This window comes from Empidonax traillii, unplaced genomic scaffold (genome assembly GCF_003031625.1).
Source record: "Empidonax traillii isolate 1590-97213 ecotype Southwest subspecies unplaced genomic scaffold, ASM303162v1 scaffold193:size819438, whole genome shotgun sequence".
NCBI classification, from domain to species: domain Eukaryota; kingdom Metazoa; phylum Chordata; class Aves; order Passeriformes; family Tyrannidae; genus Empidonax; species Empidonax traillii.
The window spans coordinates 795868-810359 of NW_020955386.1; the positions used below are offsets into that span (position 1 = coordinate 795868).

At 35.9% G+C, this 14492-nt stretch overlaps 1 protein-coding gene across 1 annotated transcript in view; it reads right to left on the bottom strand.

Annotated features, from left to right (window-relative positions):
• LOC114058901 (calmodulin-lysine N-methyltransferase) overlaps window positions 1-8004 on the bottom strand; it is a 149333-nt gene extending 141329 nt beyond the window's left edge. The window contains exon 1 of the mRNA XM_027886726.1: window positions 7947-8004. The gene's annotated coding sequence lies outside the window, so the exon portion shown is untranslated. The remainder of the gene's footprint in view (window positions 1-7946) is intronic.
• Between the last annotated feature and the right edge of the window lie 6488 nt (window positions 8005-14492).

A 14492-nucleotide genomic window follows, 5' to 3' on the forward strand; every position in this document is an offset into this window, starting at 1 on the left:
ATTCAGAAACACACCAGCTGAGAGTCTCAGTGCATATGGTAAGAAGCATTACTTCCCTATTAAAAAAATCCACTTCTTTCTAAAGGCTAAAAAAGAAATTCCTTTCCACAGACTTCACATAGGACTATCAGACATATCAAAGCAACCTCCAAAATCTGCAGTTACATTTTAAGTATTTTAATTTTATTACTTTCTAAGCACAATAAGACTGTTAAACACAGAACAAAAGAGGTTTATTTTAACTTTCTTACCTGTAAAAGGGATTTAATGATATCTGTCTTTGAAATTTTATCTCCCAGTGATACTGCACAAACTACTAATACGAAGAAGTTTCCAACATTATGTAGCACCTATATGGAAGCATATCCTAGAGAACAGGCGGAGGTTTGAACAGCAAAAAAATGCTAGCTAGGCAAATGTTCCATCTAGGAAGAATGTATTTATACATGTAGGAGGGTACACTAATGCGTTCACCCAGAAAAGAGGAATCCACACTGATACAGGAGTAAACAGTTTTTATTTATTGTTTCATTGTCATATTAGAAAGCCCACTTCTTACCACTTTATTTCAGATGATACAATGAGTGAGGTGACTGTACTCTTTTCTTCTTAAAACAAGTAAGAGATGAGCTTCAGTGATTTTTCAACACAATTTGAAAAAATTACTGGGTAAAATACTTAGTATGATAAAAACAGAGAGAAAAAAAGCAGCTCGTTTTTCAGCAGCACGGCATGATATTTCTTGTGCTGTGGTACTTCTGAAGAAAAAAGATGAAATTCAATTCACCTGTCACTTATAAAAGGGAGGGGGGTTAAGTTAAAAATGAAAACAGCATTGCTACTTGCCCAATGGCATATACTATAAAATATATTTACAAGCAGCACATATTAATTCAGTAGGGGTAATTTAACTAAGATATTCTGTTTATGAAGTTCAAATGGCATGCTTCTCTAGAGAGCAAAAACAATTCAATGAAATGCTACCCCTGTACTGAGGCATCTTCATGCAGAGAATTTGAAATACAGCAGTTGTGTTAATAAAGATTGCACCAAATTTGCATTTAGTTTAGAAAAATAACCTGGTTTCAGCCAGGCTTCTCAAGGGCAAAGCAATATTCTTTACTTTGCACCATTAAATCTTCTGATTATCAGACACAAGCTGACACAGTAACACAGAATTTGTAATACCAGCACTGAAATTAATAAGACTGTTCTTTTTTTTTTCTTTTTTTTTTCAATTCCCATCAGGTTTTTCCCTCCAGCTGTTCAACTGTATTTCATACCATGGTACTATAAAACTCTGGCTCCCTAAAGCCCTGTCTAGGAACAATATTAAAAATACAACTTGTAGACAAAGAACTAATCAAACTTAATAGCCAACTAAAAAACTAAGTGGCAATCTTCTCACTTATCATATTTCAAAGAGCAGCACTTTTTCTCAGAAAGATCCCATAAGCTGAGCTATGACATCTTTATTCTCGTACCTGTAAGTCTTTCCATTGTTAACTTCCTAAACTGCAGTGACTGCTGCCACCTATGGGATCTCTCCAGGAGCGGTCAGGATTTCACTCGGCAGTTCCCTCTACCGGGGATGTAGGTCTGATGAACGTGCAGGCACTTCTATTAACAGCAGGTGTCCCCACTTTTGCCGATGTTTTACCTCAAAGTCATTACTTTAAAAGCATTTTCATGTTTCCTAAAACAAACTCCAACTTCTTCCTGGAGTCTAAGTAGTAGCAAAGTGATTTGAGATAGGAAATTGCAGCCCCTGAACTCTTAATTCAGTTCAATAAATGCAATTTTGCAGAAAAAAAACACAAAAATTCCCTTGTTGTTAGCACAATGTTATCTGCTGTGCTGTATTAGCAGGCACACAGCCAAGCAAGTTTCCTTCTAAAACAGAAGTTGAAATAAAAAGAAGAAACTTTTAAGTAGGATAAGAGCAGCTCTGTTTAGACAATAGTTTGTTTCATCGTACCAGTACTGCATCAGAATAACCTTACGGAGAAGACAATGAAAAAACATTAAAATACATTCCATTTGCAAGTCCCAAGTAATAACAGACTCAGTAACATATGCACAAACATATGCACATACCCCTGGAAAAGCATTAATGTTTGCTGTTTAGCTTTCTGAAATTGAAATATTCGACTTTAAAAGTAAGAACTTGTGCAGAAAGTCAGAGAAGGTTTGGTGACTAATGAAGAAGACAAAAGTAAGCTTTGGTATCCTTTAAATAGAGAGACTAGAAATATGGAATTTTACAAATATGTCACCTTTCTCTCTTCAGCCTCTATCCCTTCTTCATTTAATCTTAGGGATCATAGCCCTATTTGAATACATCAAGGCACACATTCTTCAAAGTCAAAGAGACTGGCAAATTCTGGCAGAGCCAAAGGGTAAATTTAAACTAGACATAACGTAGTTAGTTAGAAGCCTAGGTGAAGTAACATTACAGCAAGGAGACTCCCATTACAAAGATTCACTCAGTCAAGTAGAACACAGTAATAATTTTAATTATCAAATCAAATTAATTATTAATAATTTTATTTATCAAAATAAATAAAATACTGGCCACGGCGGCTCTCCAAGAGGAATAGCACTAATGGGGAGATTAAAGCTAAGCAGACATTGAATAGCATACACCACTCTGCTATTGGTTTGATTAGAGCAAATCAAAAAGAACATAATTGAAGAACAAGGTCCTAAAACAGGGACTTTATTAAAATTTTGCAAAGCATGGATGAGGTTTGATATAGAAATAATTATCATTTAGAACACTTCGTACCCAAAAGGAAATACAAAAGCAGGAAAGAAACATAAGAAAATATCTGAGAGACATTCCTAAGACACCAGTATCTCTTCGACTGGGCATAAACAATAGACCAATTTGTTCTCTACTTATGCCCTCCAGGGATTAATGACAACAGAGCTACATGGAAACTGAAATATTACAAAAAGGCAGACATGAGCATATACTTGGTCATTCAACACTGCCTGAAAATCTAAGAGCAGTATTAGAAGTATTCGGCCTTTCTTTTGGCGTGAGGATAAAGTTATCCTTCCATCTTGCTTTCAACTTTTTTTTTTTTACTTAATATAAAAACTACTTTTAGTGCCACAAAGCACAAACAATTCATTTTCTAAGCTAACACTTTGTTCTACTCTTTTGGAAGAAAAAAACTCCAAAGTCATGGCATGACTGACTTTTCTATGACTAGGTTTAAAACACTACACCTACAAAAAAATTAAAATTAACAGGCTCCACTCCCCTTCTGCCCCAGTATAGTTTGATATGAAGCCAGAATAGTGACCATACTGGTGACAAGAGAATAGAAATGCAGTCAGGATGGGAGTTTGTAGAAATGAGCGCAGGAGCTCCTTTTGGGCACAGTTAGACATCAGACATTAGCTTAACTGTACTGTCAAATCTCACCTAGCTTTGAGGCTTTTCTCTACCTGAATCAAAGCAAACATGAACCTGGGTCTGCTGACTTAAGTAGGCCTTCTGCTTTGAGGGATATAAACTACTCTGAGATGCAATTTTATGTGCTATGATCCAATCTGATGGCGTTCACTGGCCAAAAGAGAGACCTCTCTTTTCTTTTTACCCTCTTCGTTCCTGGTCCAAACAATACATTCCAACTATTTTTTTCCTTTAGATTACTATGCTGGCAAACTCCACAGACACATAACTGTTTCACCCAACACCAGACAGAGGACAGCAGCACAAGGCCAGCAAAGAGGGCAGGAGAGCAGCAGCCAGTTAGACCAAGAACTGCATGAAGCTCATACACGATACCACAGAGAGGGGGGTATACTATTCTTCTCTCCTTCCTTCCAATAGGCTAATGTCATGGAACTACTCCCTGGCCTCTCCAGCTTGCACAAAAAAAAAAAAAAAAAAAAAAAAAAAAAAAAAAAAAAAAAAAANTTCACTGAAAACAGTTGAACTTCAAAGGCCATACGAAATCATTTATTATCTCACTTGTGATTCAGAAACACACCAGCTGAGAGTCTCAGTGCATATGGTAAGAAGCATTACTTCCCTATTAAAAAAATCCACTTCTTTCTAAAGGCTAAAAAAGAAATTCCTTTCCACAGACTTCACATAGGACTATCAGACATATCAAAGCAACCTCCAAAATCTGCAGTTACATTTTAAGTATTTTAATTTTATTAGTTTCTAAGCACAATAAGACTGTTAAACACAGAACAAAAGAGGTTTATTTTAACTTTCTTACCTGTAAAAGGGATTTAATGATATCTGTCTTTGAAATTTTATCTCCCAGTGATACTGCACAAACTACTAATACGAAGAAGTTTCCAACATTACGTAGCACCTATATGGAAGCATATCCTAGAGAACAGGCGAAGGTTTGAACAGCAAAAAAATGCTAGCTAGGCAAATGTTCCATCTAGGAAGAATGTATTTATACATGTAGGAGGGTACACTAATGCGTTCACCCAGAAAAGAGGAATCCACACTGATACAGGAGTAAACAGTTTTTATTTATTGTTTCATTGTCATATTAGAAAGCCCACTTCTTACCACTTTATTTCAGATGATACAATGAGTGAGGTGATTGTACTCTTTTCTTCTTAAAACAAGTAAGAGATGAGCTTCAGTGATTTTTCAACACAATTTGAAAAAATTACTGGGTAAAATACTTAGTATGATAAAAACAGAGAGAAAAAAAGCAGCTCGTTTTTCAGCAGCACGGCATGATATTTCTTGTGCTGTGGTACTTCTGAAGAAAAAAGATGAAATTCAATTCACCTGTCACTTATAAAAGGGAGGGGGGTTAAGTTAAAAATGAAAACAGCATTGCTACTTGCCCAATGGCATATACTATAAAATATATTTACAAGCAGCACATATTAATTCAGTAGGGGTAATTTAACTAAGATATTCTGTTTATGAAGTTCAAATGGCATGCTTCTCTAGAGAGCAAAAACAATTCAATGAATATGCTACCCCTGTACTGAGGCATCTTCATGCAGAGAATTTGAAATACAGCAGTTGTGTTAATAAAGATTGCACCAAATTTGCATTTAGTTTAGAAAAATAACCTGGTTTCAGCCAGGCTTCTCAAGGGCAAAGCAATATTCTTTACTTTGCACCATTAAATCTTCTGATTATCAGACACAAGCTGACACAGTAACACAGAATTTGTAATGCCTGCACTGAAATTAATAAGACTGTTCTTTTTTTTTTTCTTTTTTTTCTTTTTTTTTTCAATTCCCATCAGGTTTTTCCCTCCAGCTGTTCAACTGTATTTCATACCATGGTACTATAAAACTCTGGCTCCCTAAAGCCCTGTCTAGGAACAATATTAAAAATACAACTTGTAGACAAATAACTAGTCAAACTTAATAGCCAACTAAAAAACTAAGTGGCAATCTTCTCACTTATCATATTTCAAAGAGCAGCACTTTTTCGTAGAAAGATCCCATGAGCTGAGCTATGACATCTTTATTCTCGTACCTGTAAGTCTTTCCATTGTTAACTTCCTAAACTGCAGTGACTGCTGCCACCTATGGGATCTCTCCAGGAGCGGTCAGGATTTCACTCGGCAGTTCCCTCTACCGGGGATGTAGGTCTGATGAACGTGCAGGCACTTCTATTAACAGCAGGTGTCCCCACTTTTGCTGATGTTTTACCTCAAAGTCATTACTTTAAAAGCATTTTCATGTTTCCTAAAACAAACTCCAACTTCTTCCTGGAGTCTAAGTAGTAGCAAAGTGATTTGAGATAGGAAATTGCAGCCCCTGAACTCTTAATTCAGTTCAATAAATGCAATTTTGCAGAAAAAAACCACAAAAATTCCCTTGTTGTTAGCACAATGTTATCTGCTGTGCTGTATTAGCAGGCACACAGCCAAGCAAGTTTCCTTCTAAAACAGAAGTTGAAATAAAAAGAAGAAACTTTTAAGTAGGATAAGAGCAGCTCTGTTTAGACAATAGTTTGTTTCATCGTACCAGTACTGCATCAGAATAACCTTACAGAGAAGACAATGAAAAAACATTAAAATACATTCCATTTGCAAGTCCCAAGTAATAACAGACTCAGTAACATATGCACAAACATATGCACATACCCCTGGAAAAGCATTAATGTTTGCTGTTTAGCTTTCTGAAATCAAAACATCCGACTTTAAAAGTAAGAACTTGTGCAGAAAGTCAGAGAAGGTTTGGTGACTAATGAAGAAGACAAAAGTAAGCTTTGGTATCCTTTAAATAGAAAGACTAGAAATATGGAATTTTACAAATATGTCACCTTTCTCTCTTCAGCCTCTATCCCTTCTTCATTTAATCTTAGGGATCATAGCCCTATTTGAATACATCAAGGCACACATTCTTCACAGTCTGAGAGACTGGCAAATTCTGGCAGAGCAAAAGGGTAAATTTAAACTAGACATAACATAGTTAGTTAGAAGCCTAGGTGAAGTAACATTACAGCAAGGAGACTCCCATTACAAAGATTCACTCAGTCAAGTAGAACACAGTAATAATCTTAATTATCAAATCAAATTAATTATTAATAATTTTATTTATCAAAATAAATAAAATACTGGCCACGGTGGCTCTCCAAGAGGAATAGCACTAATGGGGAGATTAAAGCTAAGCAGACATTGAATAGCATACACCACTCTGCTATTGGTTTGATTAGAGCAAATCAAAAAGAACATAATTGAAGAGCAAGGTCCTAAAACAGGGACTTTATTAAAGTTTTGCAAAGCATGGATGAGGTTTGATATAGAAATAATTATCATTTAGAACACTTCGTACCCAAAAGGAAATACAAAAGCAGGAAAGAAACATAAGAAAATATCTGAGAGACATTCCTAAGACACCAGTATCTCTTCGACTGGGCACAAACAATAGACCAATTTGTTCTCTACTTATGCCCTCCAGGGATTAATGACAACAGAGCTACATGGAAACTGAAATATTACAAAAAGGCAGACATGAGCATATACTTGGTCATTAAACACTGCCTGAAAATCTAAGAGCAGTATTAGAAGTATTCGGCCTTTCTTTTGGTGTGAGGATAAAGTTATCCATCCATCTTGCTTTCAATTTTTTTTTTTTTTACTTAATATAAAAACTACTTTTAGTGCCACAAAGCACAAACAATTCATTTTCTAAGCTAACACTTTGTTCTACTCTTTTGGAAGAAAAAAACTCCAAAGTCATGGCATGACTGACTTTTCTATGACTAGGTTTAGAACACTACACCTACAAAAAAATTAAAATTAACAGGCTCCACTCCCCTTCTGCCCCAGTATAGTTTGATATGAAGCCAGAATAGTGACCATACTGGTGACAAGAGAATAGAAATGCAGTCAGGATGGGAGTTTGTAGAAATGCAGGAGCTCCTTTTGGGCACAGTTAGACATCAGACATTAGCTTAACTGTACTGTCAAATCTCACCTAGCTTTGAGGCTTTTCTCTACCTGAATCAAAGCAAACATGAACCTGGGTCTGCTGACTTAAGTAGGCCTTCTGCTTTGAGGGATATAAACTACTCTGAGATGCAATTTTATGTGATATGATCCAATCTGATGGCGTTCACTGGCCAAAAGAGAGACCTCTCTTTTCTTTTTACCCTCTTCGTTCCTGGTCCAAACAATACATTCCAACTATTTTTTTCCTTTATATTACTATGCTGGCAAACTCCACAGACACATAACTGTTTCACCCAGCACCAGACAGAGGACAGCAGCACAAGGCCAGCAAAGAGGACAGGAGAGCAGCAGCCAGTTAGACCAAGAACTGCATGAAGCTCATACACGATACCACAGAGAGGGGGTATACTATTCTTCTCTCCTTCCTTCCAATAGGCTAATGTCATGGAACTACTCCCTGGCCTCTCCAGCTTGCACAAAAAAAAAAAAAAAAAGAAAAAAGAAAGGAAAAAAAAAAAAAGAAAAGTAACTCACTTGGTCAAATACATTGATGTTTTTAAGAAAAGAAACAGAAAGGTCGGGACACCACAACCTGATGTTCTCTTCTCTCTTCTTTTTTTTAAATTATCATTATTTGATTAATTCCCTTCCAGGCTGGAAAAGAAACAAATTGAAAACACTAGTTTCAAATTTAATTTTCAAAGCAAAGGAAATCTGTTTCCCAACCTGCTGCTTATTTAGGCAGAGCAGAGAAATCTGGCAAATAAATCAAAGCTATTCTGTGAGTAATACCCGTTATTTTACAGAAGCTCCTATTCACCTGTGTTTCAGGAACAGAGACTGCTTTAAAATATTACATTACTTTAGTAACTCATGGTTTGGACCTGTCATTTTGATGTCTCTAATTTCGGAGTCCAAAAACCCATTTCAGATATTACTCAATCCAAACCAAGTGTTTCATAAGAACAATCTCACAAGCCTTAAAACCAAGTATTCCTACCGATTTGAAACACCTTTTTAGAATCATATGCGGACTTGGAAATTTCTTTCCTTCTAAAAAACAGATGGTTATACCTAACTATATAGGAAGCGTTCCTACTTCTGATAACCCTGTATTAAGTCACCCAATCGCATCCAGCTACTTTTCATCCTCTAGTTGTTTTGATCATCTAAATCTTCCTCATACCTGCTCTGTATGTTTTCCTTGGGATAGTTCTTATAGAGATCAGTGGGTTTACTATATAATCATCTCCAGCTTGCTGTTCACTATCTGCCTTCAACTTAGCGCTAGTAGAGAAAGCAGGTAAGTAATTATGTTATTTGCACTCACTGCTGCTGTAGAAGCAAGAAAAGAAGAAAAAAAGAGAGATAAAGCAAACACCGAAGTGATTACTACCCAAACCAAAGGATCCTAAACTTGATTTGAATTGGTACCTAATCAGTGACGGTGGGGAAGCTGCAAAAGCAGCAACCTTCTGCTTCATTCTAGTCTGCTCACGAGCAGGAAAAGCTTTTGACTACACAGATAACACTCTGTATTTAAAGTAGCTTGCATATCACTAAACAGACACAGCTCAAAGCATGGGCGACCTGGCACTGAAGCATTCAGTAACAGGGTATGTCATGAACATTATAACCTATAATATGATTTCTCTGCCCTTAAGTGAATTATCATAGTTCATAGGTATGAACTACTAATTATCTTCAGCATAGTCTGAATAATATATCTCACTCTCAATATCTTGTCTGTGTTGCTTTTGTAGTCCAGGCAGGCCAAACCTGGACCCCTGCAAATCAAACTTAATATTTCTGCAAAATTATGCAACAGTTCTGCATATGTCCTAAACTCGTGCCAGCTTGATCCATTGAAACATTTCCTTTTTTCTGATTGAACTTAATATGAATTCAGTCTTCAAAAAGCAGTAAGCTATTGTATTTCCCTTCCTGTTATACATGTCCCATAGCCATTGTAGTCTCTTATTTTCCTACTGAAATCATCTAATTAAATAATGTGGATATGATTACTTGACTTACTTTACAAGAATAGGTCATCACTAATAGTTTGATGTGATTATGAAGCCCTGTATCTTCAAAGGGACAAAACAATAAAAAAACGCAATACACAAAGTCAATTATTTCCTATAATCTCTCCATTTACTTAAGACATTACACAAAGCACATTAAAAGTAAACTATATCTATTAACACAAAATCATTAAAACACTAAAAGGGTGGAAAATGTATATTGTTAACATTACACTCAAATGCTGAAGGTCCCTTCAACTGACTATAGAATATGAATAGCTGAATGAGAACCACATTGACCATGATTTATATAATTTCAATTTTCAAAATTATTCAGCTTCAGAGAATTATTAAAACCCTGTACTTCCACTTCATAGCAATATAATTCTAGAACCTTGTAGAGTCATAATTTTAAAGGTACTTGCTACAAACAGTTTTAAAACTATATTTTTATTTGATATTACCTGACAATATCAAGCCAGGCACTGCAGATTTACAGTACTATTTTAAAAAGAAATAATATTTTAAGCATCTCATTCTCATAAGAGCTTTAATTGAAATATAATTAATTGCAAACTTGCACTATTTTAACATCCCATTTGAAACATCAATTACATGCCACAATTCATATTTAATATATCATGTCCTCCTCTTCTGAAACACTCTCTCCCAAACAGAAAGAGTGACTAGTTTCCCCAATTTTTACCAAAATATTCCAAATTTTTGTGAAATAAAAAAGTTCTGAATTTAGGATGTCCTGTTTCCCTGTAACAATTCACAAGTTTCAATTAATATTTGTTACCCCATCACAATTTGTGGTAACCACTTTTATTATTTATATAGTATATTAATGATGGTCTGAATTTTTATTTATTTTCTTTTTTTTTAGTTCTTTTGTTAAAGTGGAAAAAACCTGTATTTTAACCTGTGGAAACCAAATTGTTAGGAAGTCATTGACATCAGAGTAAAATGGTAGGAGTTATTGTGCATTTCCTAGTACACTTTCAAAATCTGTTAATACTGCAGGTCAACATAAAAGCTCTTCCTTTCTCTAACCATTATTTTTCCACAGCAATACCCAAAGCATTTTCACTTTCTTTTCCTTTCTGTGGGTAATTCAGGGTGCAATTTCCAAAGTTCTATGTCACTCCTAAGAGTCTTAGTCGCCTTCGAGTCTGTTCCCAGCCAATCACCAAGACAACAGGTCATGACAATGAATGAGAGATCTGACCCAGAGTCAATTCATTCAGTCACCAATTTATATTGGAATGACAAGTTAGGTATATGCCTGGAATTCCCCATCAGTACATATAATCTTAATAAGCTTTGTCACCTGTAGCATCTCAGCCCTTTTCCTAGGCAGGTTGCGCCCTCAAGTTTACATGAACTGATATCATTAGTGGGTTTAGCTCACCTGGTACCATCTCCCCCTTGGAAAGGCTGCCTCTCTCTTCATAGCAGATGTTTCATAGTCCTGTTCCACAAAGGGTCTGATTTAAACTCTTTTTTAGTTGATTCCTTACTTAGGAATAAAACGTGAATATGGCTTGGCATCTTTGATCAGAAGAATCTCTTTCTTAATATTCCAGGAAATGTTTGTGACCCAAGCAAACTAGGATACAGTGGGCTTCCAGTCCCTCTGTTTCTTGTGGCAGTTCTCAGCCTTAGAGTCCTACAACACAGCTACAGTCTTGGTGGTACTTAAGGCTGTAGACTATGTACATAATTCTCCAAACCACTGTGACCTTGTGGACAGTTCAAGCTTTTCTAAATATGTGTTCTGGAGTAGATGGCCCCATACTTAGTATGCTGACTTCACCAGCTACTGCCAAGGTATCTGAGGTAAGCTGAAAAGTCAAGCCAAAAAGTCAGTCCATCGGGGGCCAAGTGAAGAGGCATAAGCGCAGCCTGAGTGGATAAAGGATCATCTGGAGTTTCTGCCAGCAATTCTCCTGAGATGTTGAACAGTACAAAATCATCTTCCTCCTTTTTGCCATAGGCTTCTTCAAAGATTAACACAGTGTTTGCCAAGCTGCTTTAGTTAGAAAAGGACAAAGCCAATAATCTACATTTTCTCCTTTCACTACCCTAGCACTGAAATCTACTCAACATCAGAGATTACTTCTGCTGTTAATTTGGACAGGAAATACTGTGGCCTGATCTTGTCTTTAGTTAAATGGGCATGAAACGTTTTCTGAAACTGTTGTTTGCTGCTGTTATGCTTCAGAAAATGCAAAAAGGCCCATAACTGTGATACAGACCGATCCCTTATGCAAATTACTTTCTTTTGCATCCTTACTCTAAGACTTTCTGAAATTTTTCCACTGACAATAGATTCGATCCTCCACTAAAAATATCTGTAGATCCTGCAATATCACAGGCTGTCCAATTCTTCTGTATTTCTCCTTTCCTAGAGCCCTAGAAACAAAAGGAAATATAAGCTTTGAGGGTTGCTTGTTTGTTGGGAGTTTTGTCCTTAAAATTTTGTCAAAATATCACATTTATGGACTTTTACTCCCACTCTGTAATGAGCTACTCTCACCTTTTTACACATAGTGCAGGAGTGCCAACCCTGCTACAAGAAGACATTGGTAATTATCAGGCATCTATCTCAGTATAGCATATGTTCATTTCATTCTCTAAAACAGAAAAAAACTAATTACGCTTTATGTTCTCTGTGAATTGAGGTGTGCTTTATAACTCTCATTTTTTACAAATATTCTTCTAAATAAGTTTAAGCTAAAAGATAAATTCCTATTTTCATTTTCAGGAAAGTAAACACATTTCAATCAATAAGACTGTGCTACACCAAACGAACTTCAAACACTGCCTCTACATAAAACATCAAGGCTAGCCAGACACTGAAGAAAAAACCTCCAAATACAAATTTTGCATGGAGTAAAAGAAATATTTCTGGTTTAGCTTTATCTTTTTAATATGTGCTGAATTTCAAACAAGTTTATGACACAACCAAAAATAATTCACACAAACAAGAGCATCATGAAATAAAAAAGCTTTTAATTATAATACATAAAAACTAGGAAAAAAAGAGAATAGCTAAAGAAAAGGCTAGCAGTCCAAAGGACATTTTTGGCTAGACACACTTACAACTAACTTCTTTCCTCTATAAGCTTCAAAAAATCCCAACACAAGTAGTTCTTACATAAGTGGAAAGGAAAACAAATTAACCTTGCTTGCAAACTGTTTATGTCCCTAAGCCTTAAATCATTCTGTTACGGGGTTTGGGAATATTATAACTGATGACTGAAATAAACAATGTTTTCTTTCTAGGTTTAAAACAGGAAACAGCAATTATGTCTGTATTACAAAAATAACATGAGGATGATTTGAAGGCCAGATGTAACCATGCCTTCTCACTCAGATACATTAAAAACTCACATATTTCTTCAGACACCATTTGAGTTATCAGGTGGACTAGGCAATGTTACAGTCTATCTGCTATGCAAGCAGGCTCCCTAGTTCCTGACAAGCAAAAGGAGTCTCCTGAACTTACAACGGTTGTTACTATAATGGACCACTTCATCTTCCCCCATCAAGCCATGCCGTACCAGCAAGGAGAAAAAAAACCCTTTGCAATAGAAGATAGACTAAACTCAATATGCACCGCAAACTGTGGCCCTGGCAGCATAAATTGTGCATAGACCTCAACAAAGCTAAGCTTGAGGGTGCATAAGGCCACACCACTGATGCAAAAAGATCAAAGCCTAAACCAATTACAGCCTAGTTTCTCAGTATGCCTTTGAAATGTAACAGTGATATACCTTATTTAACACATTATATTGATTTTTGCTAATATTCGTCAGCATTGCCAGGGTGATTTTGGTTATCAAAAGCTTTACACACAGGACTTCTACACACGTTATAAAATCTGGAATTGTGAACAAAAATATTTTAAAGAACAGATGGAAAACAACTTCTAAATTTAGATGTATGTTCAGCTATATCTGGCCACTTACTTAAACAGTATCTGTATCTGAGGCAACAGTGTCTAGGTATAAGCAAACCAGAATAAAGATAACACTTTATTATAATCTTCTTGTGATGTCAAGGACAAAATTCTCTTCAGAGTCAGATCTACATAAATAGTGTTATTTTTCTAATTTATCTTCAGAATATTTCTATAACTCAGTTATTCAGCTTTTATTTTAATACTTTCAGGCTATAAAAACACTTTAGGAACAATAAATTGTAATTAATTTGACATAAAATAATACATCATATATTTCAATTATGCAAGATTATCCTCTGAGAGTTTCCTTATGTTTTTTGAAAATCATATGCAAGGCTTTGATGTTCCATAACACACAATAATACATTAACTGTTTCCTACAGAACTGCTCGACGCTTTATTCGTGTTTGCATCTTAGTGGGTTTTTCTCCAAAATGAATCGAGTTTACAAAAGAATATTAAACAAAGAAGCATTATCCTCTCTCTGATCTTTGTTCTGATCGTGAAGATTTTAAACAACATTAGTCTCACACATAGCAAATTACTGCTTGTTAACTACTGTTGCCAACTGTTAGGGTACGTCTGCCTTACTATATCAGTTTGACCCAGCTTCTAGTGCTTAATGGTCCTCTAGGCTAAAAGCGAAAGCTGATCCATCAGGCTTACATTAGCATAGAATAACACTCAATGCTTATTGATGTGCATGCAGTGTAACTACCACCCCCGGCACCTAGCTCAGTCCATTATTTTCATTTTATCTCAAGTCATTTGTATGGTTGTCTGCCCCAGTTAAAGCTATGGCAAGACTGGTACTTAAATGAATTTGTGAGAAAGGAGACAAATGCCCCCTGATCTTCAAGCACTTTTCTATCATGACTTGCTAACATAAAATATACTAGTACTGTTAGGTCCACTTAGGGAGCATATCTAGAATGGCTTAAAGCAGGAAAGAAAAATCACTTAGGACTCTATCAGCTAAAAGGACTGCTGATTAAATGTTGGGGGTGGTGGACAGGAGGCTGTTACTCTTTTGGGTGTTATTTTTTCAGTATGATCTTTTTAAAATGCTGTTTTGATCCTGCTCAT